Below are 18,663 nucleotides of genomic sequence, written 5' to 3'. Positions count from 1 at the left end.
GTTGGAGGGGGACGTCTGTGGGGAAGTGGCTTCATCCAGGTGGAGGGGATGCAGAGAAGTCCAGTGGGTGTGGATGTGGGTGGGGGTGGCTATGTAAACTCCTGGAGATGTGTTAGTTGCTCAGTCCTGTTTGTGACTCTATCGACTGTAGCCCGCCAGGCTCCTCTGTCCATGGAATTCTCCTGGCAAGAATCTTGCAGTGGGTTGCCATTTCCTTCTACGCCTACTGGAGGAAACACCATTTAATCAGACTGGACATCACAGAGGAGGTTTGGGTCCTGATCTGAGGGCTGTGGGATCTTGTCAGCTTTGGTCAGTTGGTGTTGAGCTTAGAGCTGAGGCTGTGGAGAGGCTGTGCCTGACCTGTACACACTCATCACGGGGGAGGAGCTGTGGATGACCCTTGCATCTGTGACCCTTCCCCCGGCCAGGTGGCTACCCTTCCTGGTCTGAGCCAGGTCCTTTGAGGGACGAACAGGGAATAGGGGCACAGCCCAGCCTGGGAGGCTTCCCTTGTAGCTCAGATGGTAAAGAACCTGCCTGCAATGCAGGAGACCTGGGTTCGATTCCTGGGTCAGGAAGATCTCCTGGAGAAGGAAATGGCAATCCACTCCAGTATTCTTGCCTGGAGAATTCCATGGACAGAGGAGCCTGGTAGGCCACAGTCCATGGGGTTGCAAGAGTTGGACACAGCTTAGCAACTAAATCACCAAACCACCCCCAGCCTGGGGAGGAGGCAGGAAGCAGAAATAGTGGGGGACACTGAACCACCTTCTGAGACAGCCTGTCGCCAAGGAGCTTAGCCTCCGTCCTCCCACCCGCAACTTGTCCTCTCAGTCAGGGTCAGGACAGTGTCTACTGGCCTCTCTCAGCTGCCACCACCTCTCCTGCCCCTCCCTGCAGGCTGCCAGAGGGACCCCACTGAAATGCAGGCCTGTCCAGGCTCCTATTCACCCTAAAAGTGACACACACAGGGGCTGCCAGCACTCTAGGCCCCTCCCCTCTGGGTCTTGTCCTCTTGGCCCTCATCCCACTCCCTCCTCCCCTGAAGTCCTCCAAGACCTTTGCTCACAGGCTTTCCCAGGGTCCCAGGCTCACACTGAGGAAGGCAGGACAACCCACTTCAGTATCCTTGCCTGGAGAATCCCATGGACAGAGGAGCCTGGCGGGCTGCAGTCCATAGGGTCGCATAGGGTTGGACACAACTGAAATGGCTTAGCACCCTCAGGCTCACACTGGGATTCATGTCTCCAACATTCCTGTCACCTCAGGGTCCAGGCCTCTCCAGACCTGGCCCAGACCAGCCAGACCTTCCCATCTACCCAGCCCTTTCAGGGGTCTTGTGCTTTTGCTGGCCTAGTTGGGGTAGGAGCCTTGAGATCAATGCCTATCCTGGGTCATCTCCCGGGTTATCCAGGCAGACCTTTCACTGGCCAAATCTTCCTCAGCCCTTCCCAGACTAGGGCTCAGGGGCCTCCATGGGCAGGACCTCACACCCACTCCTGGCCTTTTTCTCCTGGATATGTTTCATTCCGGGACTGGGTTCTATGCCTCCCGAAGTGGGCTCAAGGGGCTGGCGCGGCGAGCCAGTGCTCTGCTCTATGCCGGGGAGTCCATGTTCACACGCTTCATGTTGGCTCCACACCGGTTCCTGGACCAGGCCTGGGGCCTGCAGCAGCTCCAGAAGCTCCGCTGGGCGGTGTCCGAGGTAACACCACACCTCTCAGTGGCAGGAACAGGATGGGACCCTCCTGGGTGTGTGCTTCCCCCTCCCTAGGCCGCCAGATCCTCCCGGTCCCCGGTCACTACAGGTCCACTTGACAGATGAGAACACTGAGGTCACCTTGGGTCCCAGGACCTGTGCATGATGAAGCTGCATCAAGGCTAGGTCCCCAGACTCCCACCTGTGGCTTCAGTGAGCTTTAGAACCAGGTTCACCCAGAGGGTAAAGGGCAAAGTGGAGCAGTATTGGTGCCCAACCGTCCTGTGCAGGTTCAAATCTCAGTTGAGCTGTGTGGCCTCAGGCAAGTGACTTTCCCTCTCTGAGCCCAATTCACTCCCTGGACAATGAGAACTACGTGTCTACCTAGCAAGGCAGCCAATTGAATGGGATAATATACTGAACACACAGCCCTGTGGGCTTTGTGGCTGCTACAAAGGAAGTTGTTCACTAATTTCTATCTCATTTGTCCCCCACTGTACAGATGGGGAAACTGAGATCTAAGAAGTTCTATAACTTGTGTCCTCACCCAGTCAGAAATGGGCCTCACTGACCATGACTTTCATTGTTACCCAAAGGGAATTAACGGCTGGCAGGACCAGTCATTGTGTGTAGCCGGGTGAAGCAGATTGACTTATGCCTCCACTGGAGTGGCCAGAAATATCACTTCACCCCATGACGACTCAGTTTCACTTCAGTGAAAAAGAGGTAATCCCACCCCTACTCAGTGCAGACAAGTTCAAGGTCATGTATGGAGCATGTCTGAGCAGGTTAGCAGCACTTATGGGATGACTAGGCCTGGGAGGTGAAGCTGGGGGTGGTAGTGGGCGGGGGTCACTTCCAGAAGTCTGTTTTTTGTCCCGGGTCAGGGATTCAGATCAAGGTAAACAAAGTTGGGCAAGTCCATCAGTCTATCTGACCTGTTTCCTCTTCTGTAAAGCGGGAGGAACCCCCACCTTCTCCATTAGCACCCGCTGAAAAGGAAGGAGAGCCAGTGCCCAGTGGGTGCCAGGAGAGCAGGTGTTGAGCAGGGGCAGGTCCTGACCCCACTCCTTCCAGCTCTGGGGGGGGCCCAGGTCCAGCGCCATTACACCATCATAGGGACTCACACCCCCCAAAGTGAGAGACATGTTTGTGGAGCACCTGGGCGCCGGGATGCAGGGGGTATGCAAGCTGATGGCCTCCATCATCCAGGACAGGTCCCTGGTCCTCTCTGGTAAGCATGCCCCCAGTGGTGGATCCTGAGGCCTGGCGGGGATCCCATACCTTTCTAAGAAGAGAACCTTGCGGTCTGTGGAGACTCCTGTTCCCCTGGGCTTCAAACGCCGAGTCCCAATCCCAGATGTGGTTCTTACTTTCATCAGGAAGTTGGCAAGGGGCAGTCACTTCTCTGAGCCTCTGTTTCTTCTCTGTGAACAAAGAAGGGGTGATGTGACAACTAGAGGGAGAAATAAATGCTAACATGGTCCCTCCCAAGCTCAGCTTGGGGCCACATTATGTCAGGCCCACCATTTGACCAGCTTGTGTGACTATGACAGTTTCACACAGGTAAAGTGACTGATCAGCCATTTGCCTGAAACTGATGGGCTTCATCCCTGCAAATCCTGAGCAAAGACAAGTTGGTCTCCCTGGGCAGGTGCCAGGCCTGCCGCACCTTCTGCAGGGGTCCACACTCACAAGTTGGTCTCCCTGGGCAGGTGCCAGGCCTGCCGCGCCTTCTGCAGGGGTCCACACTCAGCCTGCTCTGTCACCATGCCCTTCCCCCTCTGGCCTTGCTGCTCGCCTCACCTGCTCCGTCCTCCCCTCTGTATCTGTGTACAATCCCATCCTACTTCATACCTGGGACAGGTCCTGGGGACCAAGGCTGCAGCAGACGGGCCCCTGCCCACAGAGACTGGGACTGGGAGGGGAAGACAGTCTCAGAAAGAGAGCTAGAACTGGGGTCTGATTCAGTGCTGGTGGGACCTTCCATTGCCATGAGCTCAGAAGGGCAGTTCCCTGGGCAAGCGGTAGGTGGGGACCCCAGAAAGGCATCTTGCCATAGGAGCTGCCCGGGCAGAGGCCAGGGGCTGGAAAGTGTGGGTGTTCAGGGATCAGGGAGTCATCGGAAAGGACAGAACCTACAAGACATGGTGTGGGGGGGGGGGCGGTGGCGTATGGAATGGAAGGGGTATCCAGGTCAGTATCACAGCGGCCTCCAGCGCTGAACTAGGTGATTGAACTTGACCCTCCAAACTCCAGAGAATTCTCTACCCCTCCTTTGCCAAGTGCTTTGGAGCCAGGCCTTAGGAGATGCGTCATCTTGTGCAGGTGATCCTACCTCCCATGGCCTCACCGTCCTCACCAGTAAAGTGGGCTGACAGGGAGAGATGGGTGAGGATTTCATGGACCCTCAGCTTCTGGAGGGCCACCCCCCCACCCCTGAGCTTGGGAATCAGAACCATAGTATGAACAGTGTAGAGGGAGCCGCATGTCTAATCCCAATTTTCAGCCTGTCCCACTCACCTAGGATCTGCAGGGCCGGGCTCACCAGCCTGTTTCCCTTGTTCCGAGGGGCATCCAGATGTATGGAGTGTCAGGTGTCTGTGTGCAGGACCAGAGCCTGGGGGGCATTTTGCCATGGTCTACCATCCCCTGGCCTGGACAGTCACCACCATCGTCACCCCGACTGCGGACTTCCCCGAGGTCAACCTCACAGATGAGACAGGCAACCCCGTACCTGCCCAGGTATGGGTAGGAGTCCTGCCTCAGCTGCACTTGTGGTTACTGCCTCTGATCCAGGCAGGGACCCCTAGAAGTGGAAAACTTTGACATGATCATGAAATAACTCTGCTATCACCATAATGGGGCACTTGCCCATCAGGGTCAGTGAGATCCACCCAGGGGACTGACCCTGGGCTTTGGGCATCTGACATGACCAGAAGTGCCTTCTGTCACCTCCTTGGAATGTCTCAGGGTGATCTAAGCTGCATGGGAAGCTTCGCCTCCTGCCTCTCCTTTGGGAATATATATATTCTCATATAAATTTCTGGGCTTCCCCAGTGGCTCAGCAGTAAAGAATCTGCCTGCAATGCAGGAGCCTCAGAAGATGCAGGTTCGATCCCTGGGTTGGGAAGATCCCCTGGAGGAGGGCATGGCAACATATTCCAGCATTCTTGCCTGGAGAATCCTATGGACAGTGGAGCCTGGCTGGCTACAGTCCATAGGGTTGCAAAGAGATGGACATGACTGAAATGAACTAGCACACATGCTCGTAAATTTCCACCTTGTGTGGAAGGGCATAAAGGATCTTAAAGGTGGATCATTATGGATGTGCCATGTTAGGGGCTGAGCCCAAGCTGCCTCTTTCTGCAACACCCACATCCAGTGTGAGTGTGTGGTTCCTCCTCATCTCCGTCCACAACCAGGACCTAAAAGTGGTTTCAGAGGGTGCCCTACATATCCCCAGCTGATCCTTCCTTGCAGAGATGGTACAGGTACTGCCATCACTTGGCCATTCAGTAAACACTTCCAAACGCCTATCTGGGATGTGGCCTCAAGCTGAGTACTGGACATTGGAGTCACTTGGGGTTCAGGGAGCAGACACAGAAATGGACAGTTAAGATATGGAGTGATGACCAGGAACCAGCACTTAGTTGAGACACAGGAGGAAGACTGTCTCACATTGATGGAGGAGGGAAGGATATTGTTTGACAAGACCCAACACACAACATCCCCTCTCCCCACCTAAAGGCAATACCCACTAAGAATAAACGCATTTAATATTATTGAACACTTACTGCATGTCAGGGTTATGCTAGGTGCTGGAGAAACTTTAACAAGCAAGCAGGCAACAATCCCTGCCCTCAGGGGGCTAGTATTCTAGCAGGGGGATCCAAGTAGGAAACAAAATTAGAAAGTAGAGAATGTGACAGATGATAACTGTTGTGGAGGTGAGCCTTCAGGACAGTTTGAGGGGTATGCGTGGGGATATCGTGTCTGCTTTAGTTCAGAGAACAACCAGACTAGAGGTGGTGAGAAGCAACATGAGCTTGTTAATTGCCCCCCTCCACAAAACCCTCAACAGCCCAGGGATGGGACCCAATCTCTAGAGAGTGACGGGGCTCCCTACATGGATCCAGAGTCCTCATCCCATCCCTAAATCAGATAACTTAGAGATGGAGAAAATCCTGAAAACCTCCCTCCTCCGGGAAATTGGAAGATGAAAAGACAAGAGAGCTCCCTCCAAAGAGGAGGCCCTCCAGGTCAAGGGAACAGTGTGAGCAAAAGTTCAGAGGCAGGAAACAGCAGGGAGAGTTGGGAAGGAGGGACGTTGGTTTTTCAGCCCCAAAGGAGAAAGGAAGGAGGAGGGAGTATGGGCTGGGCTGGGACCCTGTTGAGCAGAGAGGATGCAGGAGGGGAGCCCAGCTCAGCCCAGTGATGGATGACCCTGCTGCCCCCGTGGGGAGCGAGCACTCCATTCGGGAGGTGTGTAAGCCCAGGGTTGCTAAGGAGACTCAGATGTCTTCCCCCCGTAACATCCATCATGTGATCCTGTCCCTCTGGCCTTGAAGGTCCAGAACTCAAAGGAGACGCCATCTGCCTATGACCTGCTTGTGCTGACCACGATCCCAGGATTCAGTTACCGGCATTACGTCATCAGGCCCATGAGGAGGGCCCAGAAGGACACTCAGGAGACTGGGGCCTCTGTGGACAGCACCAAGCAGTTTGGCCGCAGACCCAGGACAAATCGTAGGCAAGCGGGCAGGCGCCCGGTGCACATGGAGAATGACTGCTACACCGTGTACCTGGACAAGGACACCAACCTGATGCACAGCATCTGGGAGAGGTGAGGTGCAGCCATTGCTGCCTCTGAGCCCAGGAGGGTCCTGGGACCTGGGCAGGTAATGCCTCACCTGGGTCTCCATTTCCTCAGTTGTATGTCAGGGATGTGATGATGGTGAAGCCTCTGGCTGTGTAACCAGCTCTATTTCTAGGTGTGTGAGTCTTGTTTTTGTTGTTCAATTGCTTAGTCATGTCCAGCTCTTTATGACCCCACGGACTACAACACACCAGGCTTCCCTTCACTGTCTCCCGGAGTTTGCTCAAATTCATGTCCATTGAGTCAATGATATCATCCAACCATCTCTTCCTCTGCCATCCCCTTCTCCTCCTGCCTTCAGTCTTTGCCAACATCAGGGTCTTTTATAATGAGTCAGCTCTTCGCATCAGGTGGCTGAAGAATTGGAGTTTCAACTTCAGCATCAGTCCTTCCAATGAATATTCAGGGCTGATTTCCTTTAGGATTGACTGGTTTGATCTCTGATAAACCTAGACAGCGTATTAAAAAGCAGAGACATCACTTGGCCAACAAAGGTCTGTAGAGTCAAAGCTATGTTTTTTTTCCAGTAACCATGTATGGATGTAAGAGTTGGACTATAAAGAAGGCTGAGTGCTGAAGAATTGATGCTTTCAAACTGTGGCGCTGGAGAAGTGTGTGACTGGGCCAGGTCAAGAAAATCTTTTGTGAACTTGTTTATTCCAAATATGTTGTTCCACAGGAAAAAAAAAAGGGGGGGGGGGTGTTGAAAAGTTCACCATGGAAAAAGTGTAGCTGTTGTAAAAATTTTTTTTAATTGAGAGACACAAAAAATCCATCCATCCACCAACCCTCCCATCCATCCATCCACTCACCACACATTCATCGTTGCACCCACCCCTCCACATCTCCATCCATCCTTCCATCTATCTATCCATTCACTCATGTAGTCACTTATCAGGGGAAAGTTGGCTCCCAGAGTCTGGAGCCACCCTTGTCCATCCTCAGCTCCCATCCCAGGCAGTTTCATTGCTCCTCAGCTGCCTCTTCCAACACACCCACTTCCCTTTCCTCCTGTGACCTCCTCACAGGAAGAAGACTCAGGGGAACAGGAAGCTTAGGAGGAGCACCGGCTAGAAACCGATGTGAAGGAAAGAGAGGAAAGGGGGCAGACTGCAGGGGAGGGAGACGGGGTGTTGACGTGAGAAAGGCGAGCATCACCTGGAGCTCAGCCCTGTCAGTTGTCAGCAGCTCTGTAAGCTCAGACCAGGACTGCCCCTCAGTGGGGCTCATGGGAAGTTCTGTCCTTCAGTCAGTCCACAGGGACATCTGGGAGAGCATGAGGCAGGTAGGGAAGGCCAACTGCAGCCAGCATGGGAGGTCAGCAGAGGGTGTGGGGGGCAGCAGAAATGGGGTACAACCCCAGCACATGTGAGCTTCCCTGGTCAGGCAGGGAAAGGTGAAGCCTGCAGGCTGGCTTTGGGCTCCATCATCACTCAAGCCCCACGCCCCTTCTGGGATGCCCCTGAAGGGCTGGCTCCAGCTCGCCATCCCCTTCTGCCCACCCGCGGGTGCCCCACACCCAAGCCCCACCCCCGCCCAGCCCTTCCCAGGAGTGTCCTGCTGTCCGTCTGCCTGGTGTCTGTGTGTCTTCAGGTGCTTTGGACTCAGGTGAGGGAAGCTGTACTTCTCACCCGGCTCCCTCACCTCCCAGTAGGGGCACAGCCAGCACCTGCCACACAGAGAGGGAACCCTGTTGGAATAGAGAGAGAGAGGGCGGCTCAGGGGAGGCTTGGCAGGGACGAGACACCCAGAGCCAGGCCTGAGGCCTTGCAGTCTGCAGGGAATCCGTGGGTCAGACGAGTGGACAGTGGTTCCTTAGAAGGACCTGCCTGTGCAGAGGCCTGAGGGGGGCAGCCACCATGTGCGCAGACCACCCCAGGGCCAGTTTGCTGGAGGAGGGCCTTTGTTCTTCCATATATGACAAGCGTGTTGATATATTTCACATACCATACAAGTCACCACATTACACCCTACATGTATATGCTATTTTGTGTGCCCACAGAATTGCGCCATAAGGGTGGTGTCATCTGCATGTCTGAGGTTATTGATATTTCTCCCGGCAATCTTGATTCCAGCTTGTGCTTCCTCCAGCCCAGCGTTTCTCATGATGTACTCTGCATAGAAGTTAAATAAGCAGGGTGACAATATACAGCCTTGATGTACTCCTTTTCCTATTTGGAACCAGTCTGTTGTTCCATGTCCATGTTCTAACTATTGCTTCCTGATCTGCATACAGGTTTCTCAAGAGGCAGGTCAGGTGGTCTGGTATTCCCATCTCTTTCAGAATTTTCCACAGTTTATTGTGATCCACACAGTCAAAGGCTTTGGCATAGTCAATAAAGCAGAAATAAATAAATATTTAACTCAATAAAGCAGTGAGAGTAGAGCCTCTGAAACTGTGTTACACCCTCTGCTTATGCTTTCGGGAGGGGGTTTTGCAGCCTCTCTCCCCTCCTCCTGTGGGATTCTTTCCTGGATAGGGAGAAAATCTGTACCTCCTGGGCTCTTGGTGAGTCCACGGAGCTTTTGTCCAAGCTGAGCGCATGAGCTTCATTGAGGGTCCTCATGACAGTCACATAGGCTCTGAGGAAGTTATTTTTGTTCACTCCTGGTTCCATGTTGGTGTCTTAATATTAAATAGAGGCCTTCTGAGCCTGGATCCCATCACAAGGAGAATTCCTGGAAGAAACTGTCCACAACAATCATACTCTTTTTCTTTTCCACCTCTGCAGACAGAGTAACCGAACCATCCAGGTGACCCAGGAGTTCATGGAATATCACGATAACAGTGACGAGGGTCAGATATCCATTTCCAATAACTACGTGTTTGCTCCTAATGGTACATCGAAGCCAGTGTGGGCGGCTGTGGAAATGGAGATCCTGGAGGGGCAGCTCTTGACCGAGATTCAACGATGCTTCTACAGGTGAGGTCAGCCCTCTGCTTGTGCACAGCACACAGTAGGTGGTCACGGGCAGGTGGGGGACTTTACCACTGAGCCACCTGGGAAACCGACAATGATATGCACATGAGAGCCGTTCCTGTGTTTTCTTTAATGTAGAGAAGTAAGCCCAGAACTTGCCAGGTGCTCAGTGCCTCTGGTGAAGCGGGCTCCTCCTGTTCTTTTGCCTGAGAAGCCCCTCTGCCTGCCCTGCCTGGCAGGAAACAGGCAGGGAGGGAAAGAGAGGAATGAAAGAAGGGACTGGCTTCCGGAAGTCTCCCCCAGCTTGACGTATCTCTTCTGCTCCTCCTCCAGGACGGTGAATGACAGGGACCCCACGTACACCATCTATTCCCAGCTGGCCCGCGGGCCCCCGGGAGCTGACGGGGAGCTGCTGTGTCATCGCATAGAGCAGGAGTACAGGGTGGGCCCCTTGGAGCTGAATCACGAGGCCATCTGGAGGACCAGCACCCATCTCAACACTGCCCAGGTCCTCTACTCTGACAACAATGGGTACCAGATGCAGCGCAGAGCCTACAAGCAGTACATGGTGAACACTATCACTCGGGTACATCCTGTGGTGCCCCTGGGAACAGTGGCCACAGAGCAGACCTGAGAGGCTGCCTCTCAAAAGAGGCTGGAGACACCCCTTAGGTCCAGCGGCAGAGGCCTCCAGAGCATCTCCCAGAACCTCTGTTACCCACGTGTGCCATTAGGGGCTGAGACCCAGGCTTGTTCAGACCTGAGGTCAGAGCTCTGGTGCCCCCACATATAAGGAAAGTCCCTGAGGTCCACTGTGGGCACCGCGTGCCCTCCTCTGTCAGATGACTGACCTGCTGGCATTGCTCTGAGGATGAAGCAGATGGTGCCTGTCCAGGCCTGAGCGAGCGTGACCCTCCTTTGCTGCTCTTAGTCGAGCCACTGCTTGGTTGCCAGGGAAACCGCACAGGTTGATTTCTGAAATCAGTTCAGCTCTGAGATGCTTTGCCCCCAGCAGCATGACCTGGGGCAAGTCCCCTGGCTTCCCTGGGCCTCGGTGCTCTCATGGGAAAGGGGGTAACCTCCACCCAGTGCTGTGTGATCAGCAGAGATGATCCAGGAGCAGTGCCAGGCTGGGCACCTCCTGAGCCTCAATCCATGTGAGTTCTTTCTCCTTCCAGTGGGGAATGTGCCCCTCCCTGCTCTGTTGAGTTTCTGGTCCCTCTCATCCCTGTTGGCTGGTTCTCACCCGCTGTGGCCTGGGCTCCAGAGAGTCCAAGGCCCTCAGCCCAGGACATCTTGCTCCAACAGAGCAAAGGGTGTGGACTGTGTGACTGCTTTCCAGCCCAGGCTTGAGCCCTTTACTATCGGGCAACCATTAGCCTATCTCAGACTGGACGGACACACAAGCCTTCATTCCTTTCCTGCCACAGTTTTTCAGGAATGGTTTTGGAGCCCCTTTTACAGGTGGGGAAACTGAGGCTTGGGCAGCCTGAGTCCCCCAGCTCGTAAGGTCAGGAAGCAGTGGAGCTGGATTTGAATCCCAGGGCGTCCACCTCACAAGTCAGAGCCCCTCCCCACCACTACCAGTGCCGCCCTGAGCTGCCGCTGTGCCTGTGGGGGAGGCTGGTGGGGGCCCGACGGAGATGCCTGATCAGGTGGCCCCCTTGGCCCATGACCATGACCACCACTCCGGCAATATTTCTGTCCACAGAATTACTACCCCATGACTCAGTCGGCCTTCATCCAGGACAGACAGAGCAGGCTGGTGCTGCTGTCGGAGCAGGTGCACGGCGTCTCCAGCCAAGGGAGCGGGCAGATGGAGGTAGGAGGAGGCCCCTCTGGTCACCACGGGCCCGCCAGGGGCCAGGCGGGGCCTATCAGATGACTCTTCCCTGCAGGTCTGCAGGACTTCTTCCATCGGCAGCTGTTGATCAAACAGCAATGGGCCCTGTCTGTCAACGTCACGCTGAACGACACCTCGGTTGTCCACTCGGTGCTCTGGCTCCTGCTGGGACCCTCGACCCTCACCAGGGACCTCGGCCAGAGGAGCGGGGTGGCGCTGCAGCACAGACCCGTAGTGCTGATTCGAGAGCTGAGCGGTAAGAGGGCCACCTTTCAGTGCAGCTGTCATCCCTGCCCCGGGGTGAGCTGACCTGCACAGGGGGAGATGAGCTCAGGCAGAAACCAATTCAGCGGGAGAGGGATTGATGCTGAGTAGAGGGCCTGGTGCCCTGTAGGTCTGGTGGAGATGGGATCCTGAACCAGGGGGAGTTCAGAGATCAACTTCAAGGGCTATCAGTTGATGTTCTCTTGTTTGGAAGAAAAGAATCCCAAGGGGAAACAAGGCCCAGAGATGCTTGTGGAACAGAAGGAGGAGATGGAGAAGAGGCCAGGCCAGGAGGGAGACACAGCAGCTCAAGGCCTCTCGGGAGCAGGTGTTCATGTCCATCTCTCCCAGGACTGCCAAGAGCTGCCTTCCCGGCCACCTCCAGGTCCAGGGGCAGATTCCCAGGAGAGGGGATGTGATGGACCAGCAGGGTCAGTTCTGCTCCTGGGTCAGTCAGTGGTTCCTTCCTAGCACCTGGGAGCCCTTCCTGCAGAACAGATGTAGCCATGGTGAGCAAGTTCCATGGCTGTGGTCAGCTCCATCCATGGGTCCCACCCTGGGCTCCTCTGGTGGTACATGAGAGAAACTGGAGATCCGCCTGAGCCACAAGGAGACTTTATTCAGAGGCCAATGCACCCCAGAGAAGGGCTGGGGTGTAATTGTGCCTTGGGCGCTGGACGCTTCATGAGGCCTTCTTTCTGTCATCTTTCTGTCATGAGGCCTTCTCTCCTTCTTTCTGTCACCTGAGCTTTGCTCTGTCTGCAGACCTTCTTTCTCCTCTTATCTGAGACGTAGCTGTAAACAGCTCTAGGACTGTGTGTCTCCCCACCCAAAAGGAACTAGACTCAGACTCAGGTCTCAAGAGCCAAGATCCCAGGAAAAGAATCTGATTGGTCTGATCAAATCACATGACCCGAGCCTGACCAATCACTGTCAGTTCAGTTCAGTTCAGCACTCAGTTGTGTCCGACTTTTTGCGACCCCATGGACTGCAGCACTCCAGGCCTCCCTGTCCATCACCAACTCCTGGAGTTTACCCAAACTCATGTTCATTGAGTCGGTGATGCCATCCAACCATCTCATCCTCTGTTGTCCCCTTCTCCTTCCACCTTCAATCTTTCCCAGCATCAGGATCTTTTCAAATGAGTCAGTTCTTCGCATGAGGTGGCCAAAGTATTTGAGTTTCAGCTTCAGCATCTGTCCTTCCAATGAATATTCAGGATTGATTTCCTTTAGGATGGACTGGTTGGATCTTCTTGCTGTCTAAGGGACTCTCAAGAGTCTTCTCCAACACCACAATTCAAAAGCGTCAATCACTGTAGCCCAAGGTATTGTGAGGAGATGGCATTTTCACCAGCAGATGCTTCAGGCTGCCTGTGGTGTGGGCCACAGGTTGGAGGGGTGTGAGATTGGATGAAATGTGTGTGGAAAGCTCCACTTAATGTGGAGGGCTCTGAATGCCAGGAGGAGAAGCTTGGCCCAAACTCCCTCCTTGTTGTCCATCTGCCTTGCAGAGACTACCCGGGTTCACCCAGACTTCCAGCAGCAAGAGGCTGTGATGCTGCCTCCAAGTCTCCACCTGCAGATCCTCAGCATCCCAGGCTGGACGTACAACTTGAACCACACAAAGCACCTGCAGAATCTTCAGAAAGGTGAGGCAGGTGTTCAGGCATCCAGACTCACTCTTGCCTCTTTGTTGTCAACCAGGTCCCCAAACCCATCACCAGGCAAAGGCGCTCTCCCCAGAGTCATCCAGGCTCTGTGAGGTCATCTGGTTTCCTTATCTGCCAAATGAGATGGAGGCCCACTGAGAGGCAGGTCACTCAGCAAGCCAGGGACAGGTGGGGCTCAGGTGCCATCTAGACTGCAATGAGTGTGTACAGAGGGGAGCCCCCAGCAGGGCATCCAGGAGGACCTCCCCATGGAGGAAACAACTGCCAGGAAGCAGCTCATCATATTGCCAAAGCCCCTGGTACACCTTATGTGTCCCTTTACACTCAGAGCATCTCAAACATGGGGCTGACTGTGCCTCAGCCGCCCCCATGTTCCCAGAGATCCTCCAAGGGCTGGCACACTCCAGTGTGAGGTCTGCAGGATGAGGATCAAGAGGGAAAGGAAGAGGCAGAGGCCAAATACCACCTTTGTGGGTAATAAAGTGGGTGTTGGCGTCTGTGGCTCGATCCTGTAAGCCACATGGCTTCTTCACACTGACCTCTCATACCTTTCTCCACATGTCACAGAAGAGGAGGTGGGGATCTTCTCTTGCAGCAGCAGTCATGCTTACCTGTGTTGGAGACAAAGTCCACTGAGAACCCACCTCCTGGAGGCAACCTGTACCAAAGGTGAGGAGAGATGAGCCTGGGCTAAGCAAGCAAGTCCTTCTTCCTAGAGAAAAGTAAGTGACCGAGCGAGGGGAGCAGCAGCAGATGGCTAGAGGGCCTCCTGCTCTCCCAGACTCTTACAACCCCATGTTGTCATCACCGCCATCATCGCCATGGTCCTCATTATCACCAGCATCACCATCATCACCGTCTCCACCATCACCATCACCATCACCGTTGTCATGTTCTGGACCCAGAGGTCTCCGCCTGTTTCTGTTGCTCCTGTCCTTAACCACAGCATTAGGAAGGGGGAAGAGAGTCCATGAACTCTTCTGCTGCAATAACAAAGAGCCCAAACTCTCAGGGCCCTAACAGCGTAAGGTAGTTTCACCCCTATGCCATGTGTCCAGTGGGGGCCAGCAGGAGGGCCCTACTCCTTTGTTTACCAGGGACCAGCGAAGAGTTGACTCATTGGAAAAGACTTTGATGCTGGGAGGGATTGGGGGCAGGAGGAGAAGGGGACGACAGAGGATGAGATGGCTGGATGGCATCACTGACTCGATGGACGTGAGTCTCAGTGAACTCCGGGACTTGGTGATGGACAGGGAGGCCTGGCGTGCTGCGATTCATGGGGTCGCAAAGAGTCAGACACGACTGAGTGACTGATCTGATCTGATCTGAGCAGATGGAGACTGTTTTCTAACACAGGCTTCCTCAATTAGAGGAACAGGATAAAGCATCTGTGGGACATGACACATCACTTTGTGCTGGCCTCAGAGTCAAGAAGCCACACCACTGTTCACTGGGGCAGAGGCAGAAAGACTATACCAGAGAACTGGCAGGTTGGAGGGCAGGCCAGTGAGGACCACAACGGTGAATGAGGCCAAGACTTTCTAGGCATCAGCATTGGCCCCTGTGTGCATGGTGGGGAGCGTTAACATTGGCTGGACCTGATTGGAATCCTCACTCCTTCTTTTGTTGCAGACCAAGTACCTACCCCTCTCTGAGCCTTGGTTTTCTTGTCTGTGAAGTAGGGGTTGTGTTGGCTGCTTCCAAGGGAGGTTGAAGATGCGAAAGGGAGGTGTGTGTAAAGTACCAGGCACAGACCAGGGTTCCTCACCACCACCTTCCTTCTGTCCCTAAGGCCATCAAGGACAGGCCAAAGTGGACTTCTGCCGAGTCCTGCTGTGGCTCCACCACCTGTATGAGAAGGGACAGCACCCTGTCCTGTCTCAGCCTGTGATGGTGAATCTGCAGGTATCCTGCCCCACCCCACGTCCCACTCCTGGATTGCTGAGTCAGGATACACAAGCAGATGCTCACATGTGTGACCCCAAGTCAAACCCCAAGTGTGACCATCCTGACTCAGATGCCACCTTGGCTAAAATATGCCTTATGGTTGTCTTGAAAAATAAAAAATAAAAAACACGAGATTTGATCTCTGGGGTGCATGAGGGCACCCCACCCCCTCTGACTCGTGTTCTTCTAGACTTTTCGATTCTTATCACATGCCTGTATTTTGTTCGTTTCTTGTTTTATTCTTGTGGTAAATCTTTTTACACAACACAGATGTTATTTGTGGGATCAGAAAACAAAACAGATTCTCACATGGATTATCGAGTAGGTGATCAGAGTCACTCAGTCCAGGGTTTGAGTCTGGGCATTTCTGCCTGGTATCCTGCTCCCCACCCCCCAACCCCAGGCTCTGGGCCTCCATGTCCTCACCTGTAAATGGAGAGGTAAGGGTCTTTCCTCACAAGGATGCTGATGCTCTCAGCTGATAAGGTGCATACGGCGCCTGACTCCCTGATGGATGTCAGTGCCCCCAGATTCCTGCCTGTGTCCTCCCTCCCCTCCTCAGCCCTGGATCACCCTCTGACCCACACTACAAGTGAGGCTTCTGACCTCCAGCCCAACCACATCCTCCCCCCCAAACCCCTGTGATGTATGGAGACCCCTCCTTTATCCCCAGTCTGCCCTCTTCATGGGGGATCTGAGCTCTTTACCCATCTCCTGCTTATGGAGAATTTCTCTAAATCTCTCTCTTATTGCTTTGGCTTCAGGGATACTTGCAATCTGAGAGAATCCCAACAACCCAACCTAGAGCCCTCCCTGTGGTGTCTTCCCGATGCCCTCCTTTCACAGCCATGAATATAAGGGTGGGGAGTGGTCTCTTTCCTCACTGATTCCCAGCCCGCTGTCATCAGAGACACTGTCAGCTTCATCTTCCCGCCCAGCTTCAGCAGTGCACTGGCTTCATTACTTCCTCCTTGTCACCTCTTGCTCACAAGCTGACACCAGTCTCGGGAGCAGACATAAACGCAGAAGGGGGCATGGTGGCAGCACAGAGCGCCTCGCCCTCCACGCCTCCTCCTTCCACCCTCTCTGGGAAGCTCCTGCAGAAGAGCCCCCAGCTTACCAATCAGCACTGTCCTTCCTCCTCAGGGATGGAGCTACCCCCTGCCTCCCCTCTCTGCACAATCTGAGCATTATGGGGAAAGGGGGTGGATAACATGACTGACGCCATCTTGGAGCAAGGCAGGGCTCCACCTGAGCATCACGGGGAGGAGGGGACTCACAGCTGGGAGCAGCTCCATGTGCCTGCCCCCTCCTGGTGTGCTCCTCCAGCTCAGCACCTGGGGAGACCAGCTTCTCCTGATGACCATCCTGTCTGTCCTGTCCATACCTGGGTGCTCAGCTGGTAAATAATCTGCCTGCAATGCAGGACCTGGGTTCGATCCCTGGGTTGGGAAGATCCCCTGGAGAAGGGAAAGGCTGCCCACTCCAGTATTCTGGCCTGGAGAATTCCATGGACTGTATAGTCCATGGGGTCGCAAAGAGTCGGACAGGACTGAGCAACTTTCACTTTCATCCTGTCCATGGGGATTTGCTCTGACAATGAAATGTAGGAGGATGCTGTCCCCTGGGCCGTGGTTTTGTTGCTGCCTCTGTTTTGTCCTCTTATCTGGGGCTGGGTGCTCACCCCTCCCTGTGCTCCTGTCCTGCAGTCTGTGCTGTGGAGTCTGGGCTCCGTGGTGTCCATGGAGGAGTGCTCACTCACAGGGACCTGGGACGTGGGCACACTGCAGCGCTGGAGCTGGAAGATACAGGATGGTCACCAACACAGAGGTTTGTGTGCCCCTGGTTCAGGCTTTGCCCGGGATTTCCAGCCTGATCCTTAGCCAGGGTCAGGAGCTCAACAGACCTAGCTCAGATCCCAGCTCTGCCCGCTAAGGCGCATGTGACCTTGGACAGGCTGCCCTCCTTCTCCAGGTCTCAGCCTCCCTGAATCTACTGCAGCAAGTTAAGGAAGGCTTCAGGTCAGCCTACTTGCCAGGGTTCAACAGAGGCTGCACGTGTGTGTGTGTGTGTGTGTGTGTGTGTGTGTGTGTGTGTGTGTTTCCAAGGCCACACACCCACTCCATAGATTGGATGAGCTCCAGACTTGCAAGCATACACCAGGAGGCTCTGATGTCTAACACGCTGTGCATTGCACTGCACACTCCACACTTAGCTCTTGGAAATCATTGACTGTTTCTGGCCTCCCGGTCTTTGCCTGTGACGATCACACCATCTGACATGTCCTTGTCCCTTTCATCCCAGACTGTTCCTAATCAAGCTCCCCCAGGTCCAAGGCTAGTAGGTATCTCCCCTGCTCTCCCTTCCTCCTCATTCTTCTCTGACCCATTTATTTCCTCTTTGTCTACTACACAAAGAATAGTCTGGGTACATGAGTAGATATCTGGTTGACGTGTGATACACTGATAGATGGAAGCACAGTTGGTTAGAAAAAAGGAGATGTAAGGAAGGAAGGGAAGTAGATGGATGCTGGACAGGTAGATGTTTGGATGATGGGTGGATGGAAAGATGCAAGGAAGAAAGGAAGATGGATGATTGATGGATAGGCAGAAGGCAGGATGAAAACAGGATAGAAGATAAATTGATAAATAGATGGAGGTTAGATGGATGGGCAGAAGGGTGGATGGATGGAAAGATGGCTAGAAGGTGGATGGATGAATGGAAGAATAGAAGGAAGGAAGATGGCTGCATGATGGATGGATGAATAGAAGGAGGTTTGATGGACGGACAAGAATGGATGGATGGATGATTGGATGGATAGAAAAATGAATGGGTAGAAAAATGGACAGATGAATAGGTTCCATCCCAAGAGTGAAGCCAGACCCCAGTGTGTGACTTCAGGGGAGCCCAGTGAGATAAAAGGCAGGGCCCCTTCATGGCCTCAGTGAAAAAGCTCTTAGGCATTGAGGCCACATCCCAGGGGATACAAGGCCAAGTAGGGCCAGGACCACCTGTACATGCCTTCACTGTGGCTGAGCCATCAGGGGATGCCATAAATGAAAGAGGCCCATGGGCAGTGGCATCCGGTCAGGAAGGGGGCACCTGAAGACCACTACCATAGAGGGAGCCACAAGAATGCAGACAGGAGGAGTGTTCTGAGGGGGTTGCAGGGATGTGGTGACCTGGGGAAGTAGGCAGCTCCAAAGGGGAGTGACAGACCACCTCTGCTCCCCCAGGTGGCGCCCACCGTCCCTTGCCACCCCACAGAGGCCCCGACATCGCCATCCACCCAAAGGAGATCCGGATGTTCTTCATTCACTTTCAAGAGCAGTGAGCCCTTGGCAGATTCTGTGGGCCCAAGACACGGAAAAGCAGCCTGGAGAGATGAGGGGAACAGCTGCCCGTCTGGTGGGCTAAGGGCAGGAAATGGATGGA

The 18,663-nt window shown here is 54.1% G+C and overlaps 1 pseudogene; it reads left to right on the top strand.

Annotated features, from left to right (window-relative positions):
* Window positions 1–18,663, top strand: part of LOC113894654 — a 39,656-nt pseudogene extending 20,993 nt beyond the window's left edge.

This window comes from Bos indicus x Bos taurus, chromosome 6, assembly GCF_003369695.1.
Source record: "Bos indicus x Bos taurus breed Angus x Brahman F1 hybrid chromosome 6, Bos_hybrid_MaternalHap_v2.0, whole genome shotgun sequence".
In the NCBI taxonomy this organism is placed as follows: Eukaryota; Metazoa; Chordata; class Mammalia; order Artiodactyla; family Bovidae; genus Bos; species Bos indicus x Bos taurus.
This window is presented reverse-complemented; position numbering and strand designations above follow the sequence as displayed.